Source organism: Pteropus alecto, unplaced genomic scaffold, assembly GCF_000325575.1.
Source record: "Pteropus alecto unplaced genomic scaffold, ASM32557v1 scaffold5, whole genome shotgun sequence".
Taxonomy (NCBI): Eukaryota; Metazoa; Chordata; class Mammalia; order Chiroptera; family Pteropodidae; genus Pteropus; species Pteropus alecto.
In genome coordinates, this window is record NW_006441953.1 from 7,104,042 (window position 1) to 7,115,693 (window position 11,652).

Genomic DNA, 11,652 nt, shown 5'->3' on the forward strand with positions numbered 1-11,652 from the left:
CCCCGGAGATCAGCGACAACCCAGACAGGAGAGGTTCAGAGGATGGGCTAGGGACAAAAGTTTCCTTTTCTGAACCTCAGACCTCAGAGGTTCCTTTGAGTTGGGGAGACTGAGCTGAGAATTTGGGGAGGCCAAGGCAGTGCAAAGACATGCAGAGCAGAACGGCAGAGCAAAGAGATTGCACAGAGAGAAAGTTCTGGAGATCTGCAGGGTGACCCTCTAGCGGGGCTTCAGCTGGGGACCGAACAGCTGGACAAAAGTTTCCTTTTCTGAACCTCAGACCTCAGAGGTTCCTTTGAGTTGGGGAGACTGAGCTGAGAATTTGGGGAGGCCAAGGCAGTGCAAAGACATGCAGAGCAGAACGGCAGAGCAAAGAGATTGCACAGAGAGAAAGTTCTGGAGATCTGCAGGGTGACCCTCTAGCGGGGCTTCAGCTGGGGACCGAACAGCTCCTGCTTGTGAACAGCAAACACCCAATTATAGGGGAAGAACCATAGATACGGAAGAAGAGGAACAATTCTCAGGTCACAGGGGGTTAGAAATAGTTGACAGAGTAATATTGCATTTCCTTTTTTTTTTTTTTTTTTTTTTTAGGCGAAGCAACCCTTGATTTACTTCACGGATTGCAAGGATCTTGTCAACTTTCAATACTTTATTTTTATTTTTTTATTTTTTTGCCTACAGCACTTGGTCTTCCTAGGTGGTCTCCCATCCAAATACTAACCAGGGCCAACCCTGCTTAGCTTCTGAGATCAGACTGGATCGGGCTTGTTCAGGGTAGCATGGCTGTAGACTATAATAGCATTCCTTAATGCTGGTGGGAATTACTCAATAGAGAAAACAATCGCTGTAGACAAGGAAGAGAGAATCGGTAGGGTGATGTCTCTGGAGGCAAAAGGAGTGGGGTCCAGTGCACAAATAGAGGCTCGCACTGGGAAGAATGCTGTAGCTGGCAAGAACAGGTGGGGGACATGTTCAGAGCTGGGTAGACATGGCGGAGGGGAATCTGTGCAGCTTCTCTTCGGACCGGTTCAGCTTTCCCGGTTAAGTAGGAGGCATGAGCATCAGCTGAGAAGGAGCATAAGGGAGTAGATGCCAGGATTGGAGAGAGGAGAGTGAAACAGCGAAAAGTCCTAGGGCACCAGGAGCGTTTATATGGTTCTACGACTAGCAGCATTAAGGGCTTATTTGGTCATGGATTTGAAGTGAAGATTTCCAATGTGGTTATGTTTTCTTCCAGTCACTTTCAGCTACACAAGGGCAAGTGTAAGGTGGTAAGGATTGGATTTCCCCTGGGTTGTGGATTTGCTAAAAGAATTAGATAAAAGGGCAGAGGGGCAAGCAAATCATCACAGTTGAATCGGATTGAATGTTGTCCTTTTTGTTTTTTCTCTCACGAACTGCTATTAAGCCAGATCTTCTCTCTGCTATATTTGTGCGATTGATTTTTTTATTCCATCACCCATCGTAATAGCTCGCCTTCAACTTTGGATCAGTGAGCGTTTAGTTCTTCCAGTCACACCAGAAACACTGAAGAGGACAAAGTCAAGGGCAGAGTCTACTGGGTCACCTCTGAAGACCTTTTGTCAGGGTAACATTAGTCCATTTGTCGATATACTGGATAAGTATATTTAACCAGCTTTAAGTTCAGATACTCTACATCAAGTTTAATGGTGGTAGACTATCTTTTTCTGCAATGACATCAAGAAAGTTTACTAAATGCAAGATACTCTAAAGTTTACTAAATGCCTTACTAAATGCAAGATACTCTATATCTACAGTTTCCTAATATTTTCAGTCTGATGAAAAACATTTTTTAAAGTCATGAAGTTAGTTTGACATGATTTGTTAACAAATCCATATTGTTATTAGCAATTAATATTTTCGGTTTTTTTCTAAGTGCTTTAAATCAAGACAGCACTCTTCTGAACAGAGCAGCTATATTCGTTTAAAGTGAGAGACAGCAGAATTATGGTGGCTGATTGTCAAAATGCATTACCCTGGACGAACCAAGTACCTCTTACCTTCAAGCTAATTTAGTTCAAGACTCACTCAGGTTCCGCAGATGGTAGAGGTCTAGGTATAAGGATTCTGGGGAAACACTGTGAGTTGCTAACACAATTCTCCCCTTCTTCCTTATTAACTGGACTCCCAGTATTGTCCTGGGCAACAATGTGCTAAGCTAGAAAAAAAGAAAAGGAGGGAGGGGGAGAGAGAGAGGGAAGGAAGGAAGGAAGGAAGGAAGGAAGGAAGGAAGGAAGGAAGGAAGGAAGGAAGGCAGGCAGTCAGGCTATAGTCCCTACTGTTTTTTTGCAGCCAGGAGACCACATTACTGTTTAGGCCAATGGGATGAAAACAGAAGTTTTGAATTCCTGGTACTTACATACAGAAAACACATTTCTCTTCATTATTTTGTTTTTCTGGCATGGAATGGATGTGATTCTGGAGGCTATAAGATGCCAAATAGAAGGACGAAAGCTACATGTCAAGGTTGGTGATGAAGAAAACTAGAGGAGCCTGGTATGCCGTGATGTGGAGCTGCTGCTCCAGCCCAGAACCATCTGCCACCAGACTTCTTGTTATGTGAAGACTGCAAACCCACTTTGGGCTTGTCACTAAGGCAGAGTTCCTGTTCTGTGCGGCAGAACTTATACATATATACATGGATAGAGGCTGGAAAGCTGCCAGTCACCAGAGTAGCCCCAGAAACTGGCTGCTCTCTCTCTCTCCCCCTCTCTCAATAGCTACAGGTCTGTATCTCATGGTGTATTTTTTTCTGAACATTTACTTATTTTCCTTTAACTACTTTCTTCCTTATCTGACCACTATATCTGTTCTCTAAGCCAAACCTTCTATTTACCAGTAATTTTTGCTATCTTGTAACTAGTTTACCCACGATCCACGATGGCCTTTCCAGCATAGCTTTATATCATAACTTTTAACTTTCAGTTCCTATGCAAATTTTCTCATCTTTTGTTATTCCAAATTCTGGAGAGGAGGAGTGTAAATGTTCTGTTTTGTTTGAGCCACAGGCCAACCTCTTGATTGGTCACCCCTGGGTCTGGCATCCACCTCTAACTCAGGTAGTTATGGTTTAGGGGATGGATGGGTTTAGGAATATGTAGAAAAGCTGGCCCTCTAAGATCATTCTTGACAGGGACAATGGGACGTCAGGGATGGCAGAAGGCACATGGCAAGCTTTAGGGTATACCTTAGATCTGGTACATTGTGCCAACAGAAATCATAGCCACCCCTGCAGACAAAAGCCAATTACAGTCTCATTTTTAAGTTATTCACATTTCAGAAAATATAACCTAATAAACTATTTAGTCTGGGAAATTCCGAGACTCAGGTCCTAATCCCAGTTTTTCTATTAACACACTATGTGAAAGTTTGAAGATCTCTTTGTGCCTTACTTTCTTCATCTGTAAAAATAAGGAACTCATATCTATTACCTCTTGAGGTTGTAGAGAGGAACAATAAAATTGATTTGCAAAGTGTTTTATTGCCATAAAGTGCTGTATTGAAAATGGCCTGTATTTAAATAACCTGATCTGTTGTAGTATATAGTAAAGATAGCTATTTAAAGAATATATTTTAAATAAATACGTTTAATTTTTCTTTGTTATTACTTTTGTGAAAGTCATTAAAAGCAAGGAAAAATAATATGAGATGCTAATTAAAGTCTTCGATCACACTAAATTTGTCCTTACCCAAAAGATAAAATTCTGGCCCTAAAACCTTAGCTTATCCTCTCATAATTAATTCAGCAAACATGTAAGTACAGCTACGTCCTGGGCTTTATGCTTAAATGTGTAGAATCAAAATTGACAAGTTGAGCAAATACTGACTACACTCATCTCTTCCCAATTCCACATCTCTCCCAGTTTCATCTTCAATGGTGTCATGTTGGTACCTTGAAATTAACCACGGTTGGAGTATTTACACCACAGAAATGAGCAATTCCTATAAATGACGACTTTTCTTTTTTCCAGATTGTTGGTTGTAAAACATTTACCAGCACACTACTGGAAATGACGTTTTTAGAACTAAAACATACACACAGATACAAACACACATCATCACCATCAACAACAACAGCAAAATAGGCCTAATAAGCATCAAACAGAGAGATTGATTTTAAAAAGGATATACTGTCTCTTTTAAAAACATTTCTATGGGATTCTGTCTGTAGGAACACTTTGAACATTTGGAGCAAGCTGAGCCAGACATTTTCTTAGCTTAAAGCAATAATTTTCAAACACTTACATGCCATCAGAATTACCCACATGGGTTATCAGAACAAATTGCTGAGCTCCAGCCTCTGAGATTCTGATTCAGTAGGTTTAGAAGGGGCCCAAGAACTTGCCTTTTTAACAAGTTCCCAGGTGCTGCTGATGTTATTGGCTTAAAGATATGTAGAGTAGTACAAAACAAAACAAAAGACTACATAAGACAATTAGAGAATGTCACTTACCTATGAAATAAGCTCAGAGGAAGAGGAAAGAAGAGGAAGGAATGGCTCTTTGCCAGGGATGGTTGACATTTAAGGATGCGTTCAGAGAATTCTCTCAGGAGGAGTGGGAATGCCTGGACCCTGCTCAGAGGGCCTTTACAGGGACATGATGTCAGAAAACTACAGGAACCTGCTCTCCTTGGGGGAGAGTAACTTCCCTCCAGAAATCGGTGATACACAACTACTTGTGGACTGTATTATGGGAAGGATTTACTAGGCAACAGAAAATTTTTAAAGGGGAACATTGATTAATTTGTCACAGTATTATCCTGCTACATTCAGAAGTGCCTCTTGAAGCCACTGGGAAGAGTGGTCACCATGTCCCCAGATAATGACAAAGTATCAGGAAAGCCTGAATGATAAGTGCCTCCAATTGTTTTTCTAGTTTGCGTGGAGTTTAAAAGGGCCTCCCGGGCAGTGTGACATTGTTGATGAGACATATGATCATCTCCTTTGAGCTGGCAGTAAAAGGTGTGGCAACTTATCCTAAGGAGAACACTGTCCAAGTTCACGACCTAATATCTATGAGACTCTTGACTACTGTTCGTGCCACATGGTCTATGTCATATGCATGCTGTTGTTCATTCACCTTCAACAAATACAACTTTAACACATCTATTGAGGAAGCTTGAAAGGTTGAAAGTTCCCTCCATTTCTAAGTCTTCTGTATTTTGTTTTGTTTAAGCCACTGATATTTTCACCTTGTAAATTTCATTGTTGTACGTGACCTTATCTTTTCATTTATTTAAACATCAGTTCCATATTTTTGATGATACTCTCAGCATTTTTTAAAAATTATATATATCTAAATTTGAGATTGTGGAATTATGGAATAAATATTGGGTTGGTTTTTTTTGTATTTTATGGGAAAAATACTTGACCAATTATGTGTAAAAGTTTTAAAAATCTGCTTTGCTCAGCAGGGATCTGTGGGCTGACCCTCAGAACATGCATATTCATCTATGAACATTCACCTGTGAAAATTTCTTACCCTGTTTGGATCTAGCAAAGAAAAGAAAAATTGGATTGGTTAAGGAGGGTTGGGGGAGAAAAAGGGATTAATAAAATTACCCTTATGAATGGTCTAGGATCACCTGACAGCTACCACCAATTAATCATTCTCAAAAAAGCTGTGAGTCAAGTCTCAGAGTTATCCCATGGGAAGAGTGAAGGATAACCTTCAGGCCACTGGAATTCAACAATAGTGGTTATTGCAATGGTAAGGTGAGGAGGGACTGGGCCAGGCACTGACAGTGACTGTTATAGATTCTCTTCCATTTTATGGTCATGCTTGAGAATTTCGCTGCCCTCAGAATATCAGAATGCCATCAGTAAGCATAACTCTATTTCGTTTCTTAACTCTATCATTCTCAACACCTATGACCAGCAAGAGCTTCATTACTCACAATCTCTCTCTTCCAGAAATCTTAGTAGCTGTCTGGCTACCAGCTGCCTATACCCCCAAGTCCAAAATTATTAATTAAAAATTATTTTAGCAATTACCACATTCTAATGCAATTTTCTACTTACTTGCTCTCCACTCAAACTTTCCCCCCTCCCCACCCACACACATGAACACTATGAGTTCATTGAGAAAAATGCATCCTTATTACTCATTCTTAAATCCCCAACATCTAGAAGAGTATTGGGAAGGTAGTTGGCGCTCAAATGTTGCTTGGATGAATTAACTAAATTGACAAGCCTGCTTTGGATCCATGGAATCACAAAGTCTAGCCTCAGAATCCCACATATGCTATTCTGGCCATTTGGTTCCAAAGCAGAGCATGTTCACTGCAGGATTGGGACTGACTCCGTTGCCAAATTCAAGCATCATTTCTGATACTTGAGAACCCTGCTACTTTCAGTCATAGCCGTGTTACATACTTTATGAATTAGGAACTATGAAACTATGGTACTACATTTACCACTTCTGGGACAAGAGAGAAAAAATACTAAGAAAACTTTTATTTCCTGAACACCCAATAATATGTGTTACTAGTGCCCTTGGCACAAGAGTAACACATCTATTCCTGAGGGCACCAAGTACGCTAGCTGAAATTTGTTTTGTCTGTTATATTTATTGTTTGCGTTTTCTCTGGTTCTTGCATTAAATCATAAACTCCCCAAGAGTTTACAATTTAAAATCTGTCTTCTGTTCTTTTGTAATTCTCTAAAGTCCCTGGGGGAGCGCTTGGCATGTAAAGAACCGTTAATAAACCATGGTTGATGGATAGAATCGTCCAGTAAGTAGGTGGAACAACCCCAAGCAAGCATTAACCGCTAGAATTTTTTGAGTCCTGAAAGTAGTCAGTGTCTAAAACCGTGGAAACCAGGTCACTCTGGTCACATCAGTGCTCAGAAATAACCAAACACTTCATTTCTGCAGTCACTGAGTTTGTTATTTTTTTTTTAAGTCATCTTCAAAAGCAAGGAAACATATGGTAACTTTAATCTTTCATTTTGTGACTCACTGGTAAATAATAAATAGTAATCACCACAAAGTAGGCTCAGTGCTTAATAATAGTTGGAATAAGAGCACTCATTCTAAAGGTAGACACAAGGAGACTCAAGCCATGGAAAATAAAACTGAATTCTATGAGTGCCTATTATTTAGCATAGTGAGGTTTTCATGGAGACTTTTGCACTCAGAGTCCTGAAATATTAATCTCTTTGCTTGTCAAGCCTTCTTTTGGTTACTGTGAGTAAAATCAAAAGCAAATGTGTGGAGAAAATAAAAATTAAGAACTCTAACTCTATTAAGAATAATTCCTGCGCTGTGATTTGATAGGGTCAGGAGCTAGGAGGAAGGATTCAATTTTCAGCAGCTCTGCCTGCTCTGTCCCTGCAGCCCGCCATGTGTTCCAGCTTGGCCTTGATCTGCAGCCGTCCCTGTTTACTATGTGACAGACAGCTGTTCTCTCCCGGCTCTCTGCCATCATTCCTCTACCTCTCACACCGTCCATGTGTAAAATGAGGCACTTGTGGAAACTGCAGCCCAATGTCAGCAGTAGCGTTTGGCCAGCAGGCTCAATCAGACCAAGACTGATCATCAGACAGTCTCCCACGGGACAGATAACAAAGCAGGCATAAAAGAACATTCTCTACTACATGCGACTACCAAGAAATAACGCTTACGACATACCACCAAAAACCTAACACACCCATTTGTACTTTTTGTCATATTTGGCTCTAATTTCAGCTGTTACAGTTTCCCCCTCACCTGCTGGGCTCTTTTTGAAATAGAGACACCAGGAGAGGGAGCTCAGTGTAGCAAAAGATCGAGAGCTCCCTGCAAGAGCATGCAAATCACACCTGGGGACTGAGCCACTGTTGTGTCTAGCATGTCACTGCCATGTGTAAATGTCCACTCTTCATTATCAGGCTCAGCAGTCTCAACACCACATTTTTATGTAATAGTTTAAGTGCTCTTTACAAAAATCATTTGAGGAGGCCTGAAACAAAGTATATGAGTGCACACGTGTCTGTTTGTGTCCATGCGTGTATTCTTCGTTAGCATATGTGTATGTGCGTTTCTGTGTGTGTGTGTTCATTACTGGTGTGTGTGTATGCCATTAGAATAAATAAAAATTAATGCAATAAAAAGAAGAGCAAACAGCATGTCTTTCTTTAATTATATAGATACAGATATTTTTCGACAGTATTCTAGTTTACTTTCATTTTATATTTTCTGTTTCTGAAAGACAATGATTAAATGAAGTGGAAAGGATTGTGGAAACCAAAATACAGAAATTCATCTTTTTTCCTTAGAATGACTTCTTTTATCATTTTGAATGATAAAGAGCCTGGTTGGGCATCTGTTAGAGAGACTGTAGAGGGAATGCCTGTAGCAGCTGGAGGTTGGACTCCTGACTCCCCTGTTCCTCCCAAATTAGCAATTCGATAATCCTCCTATGTTGGGCAAATTGCTTTTAAAGCGTTTTTCCAAGAAAATTTGTCAACTCAAAAGCAGCTTATTCACACAGATAATTGCTAATACTGTTGATATCTTTTCTGTTCAAGCAGGAAAAGAAGAATAGGGAGGAGCAATTCCATGAGACTTGAAAGCAGAGAAGTTCATTTGGGTGGTGACTGACTGAGTTTGTATCAGCTCCACGTTTGGAATTTTGTCGTTACCTGGTCGAGTTACAGTTTCCATTACAGGTCCCATTTTCAGACCTTTGTAATTCATGTCTACCTTGACATTACTGATTTTTAGGAAAGAAATAGTCCTATAAAAGACTATGAAATTTATTTTACCAATTTGCTGTAGAGATGAGAAAACTAATTTAAAAAATAACAGAGATGATTTAAAATTTCAAGAAATCTCTTTACCATATCTAGTTTCACTAGATATGGTAATATTTGGGTCATATTTTCAATTAAGAAAAAAATACATAAATACAACGATGGACACCCTATGGGAGTGCAGAACAAGTCCTATAATAAGGAGCTCCATCTCAAACATTTTTATGCCAATGAAATCTAATGAAAATTAAAATCTGGGGCAGCTTTAAAGAATGAAAGGAGTTTTATTTCTTTTAATGCAACCGACCCACCAGAAAAGTGGGACATAGCCCCAAACCTAGGCAAAGCAAGTTTAAGGGATAACCGTACGGACTGTTTATGACCATCTTGGATTATTTTTAGCATTAGCTGGTAGGATCAGCTTCCTCACCTTAAATGATGCTCCTTAATACCTACTCATAGCACTTGGGCAAGTACCCAGTTCAAAATAATCACATCTGAGAGCTTCCACCATGTCAGACACTTTAAAAGACATTTTCTCACATCCTGAAGAATAAGTACTTAGTTTCAACAGAGATTCAAATAATTGATAGTCTTTCTCTCATTACACAGATGAGAAATCTGAAGCTCAGAAAGATTACTCAACTTTTTCAGGCCATACTTCTAGTATTGGCTTCTACGAAATTTGAAGCTCTATTTTACTGATTAAAGCTCATGCTCTTCCTACTACACCAGACTGCATTTCAACCATTTCTCCCTATTAAAGGAAGAGCTCTATATAAAATTTTTGTCATTAATGAGAGGATTAGGTCTGCATTCCATTGGAGGGCATTGTCCTTAAGTTAATAAAATTAGTGGAGACTCCATTTTTCTACTAAAAGTATAAAAATCTAACCATCAGAAATTAATGTGTTAAAATCATTGTTTATTTAGCTATGGAAGCATTTCTATTGGCAGAGTGAATGCTTCAAGGCACAAAATAATTACTAATTTTAGTAACAATTTCAAGTAATACCTTTAAAGTGAGAACTTTCATAGTAAAGTTTTATTTGTTTCATTTATTTAAGAGATGAATCAAACACCTTGAAAATTGGAGTCTCATCCAATCACAAATGAGATTCATAATGAGAACTACAGTTAAGTAGCATAATTTTGATTGCTCAGGGCAAAATAGGAAAGAGCACTGGGCAAGGAATCAGGATGATGTGGGATCCGATCTTGGCTTTCTACCATTGTCAAATTTCTTAAGCTCAGTAAATCTAAAGTTCTTGTTTTGTAAAATGCACTAAATAATATCTAGTTCCACTCAGCTATAAATTTCTTTGATATATTCAACATACCCACTCACTGTGTAGAAGTTTTGGTTAGAGACCACCTTTGAACAGCATTATATTTTTAAAAAAGAATTATTTGAAGAATTCATCACTGACACTTTGATTACATCCACATGTTCCTACATGTTCCAATAATACTGTGCTATATAGCTTAAATCAAAGAACATTCTCTCTCTAGTTTTAGTCTCTCTAGATCTAGGTATAATAGAAGGTAGAATGAAAACCACTTCAAAGTTGATAAGCTGACTATCAAAACTATTTGTGGAGCCCCTGCTCATTGCTACTTCCTTCTCCATTTCCCATATACCCCTAGTTAAAAACATATTGATTTCATAATTGAAAGACATTCTATAAAACACCTGGCACGTACTCTTCAAAAATGCCAAGGTCAAAGAAAGTTTGATGAAACTGTTGCATATTAAAGGAGAGTAAAGAGACTTGACAATTAAATATTGCATGCTCTTGGATCCTAAACTAGGGAGAAAATAGCTATAAAGAATACTATTAAAATAATTGATAAAATTTGAATATAGACTACAGATTAGATAATAGTATAAAACCAATGATAAATTCCGTGTTCATGACTGCATTAAATTTTGTAAGAGAATTCTTTGTGTTTGGCACATACACAATGGAGTATTTAGGGGTAAAGGAGCATGGTATCCCTAACACTATCAAATGGTTCAGAGAAAAAATACATGATATATATATATATATTTATACATATACACGTATAAAGGCATATGTATGAGTGTGTGTAAACAGTTGACCCTTGAACACAGGAGTTAGGGACATTGACCACACCCCCACCCCTGCAGTCAAAAGCCCAGATATAACTTTTGACTCCCCAAAAACTTAACTACAGTCAGCCCCGAGCGTCCTTGGATTCAACCAGCTACTGACTGAAAACAGTATTTTCGATCTGCCATTGGGAATCCATGGCTGGGAATTCGAGGTTGGGAATGTGAAAATGCCGTTTTCCATCTGCAGTTGGCTAAGTTTGTGGATGCGAAAAGAGCAGATACAAAGGGCCAATTGTATTGTTGTCAGACATCTGCGTATAAGTGGAGCTGTGCAGTTAAAACCTGTGTTGTTCAAGGGTCAACTGTACGTATGTATGTATGTATGTATGTACGTACGTATGTATGTATGTATGTGTATGTACACACGTATATGTATGTATACATAGAGAATATTATAAAAACAAATAGGACATATATAAAGATCAAATCATTATGTTATACACCTGAAGTTAATATAATGTTTTATGTCCATTATTCCTAAATAAAAAAGGAAGAAAATTAAAAACTAAAAACAAATTTTAAAAATAGGACAAAATATAAAGTATTGGTAAATCTGAGCAATAAGTGGCTCATATTATTTTTGTAGCTTTTCTGTAAATTTGTAATTATTTAAAAACAACATTACAAAGAAGAATTGCCTCAGTGCAAACATGTGATAAAACATGCTATTAACTATCATATGAGTAAAGACCTACTGTTTTATATATCCAACAGTGCATCATCTCAACACATATCCCGTCTTCTGCAAATAATA

At 38.5% G+C, this 11,652-nt stretch overlaps 1 pseudogene; it reads right to left on the minus strand.

The window, feature by feature from the left end:
- Positions 1-675: 675 nt before the first annotated feature.
- LOC112485614 lies at positions 676-794 on the minus strand (annotated as a pseudogene).
- Positions 795-11,652: the final 10,858 nt, after the last annotated feature.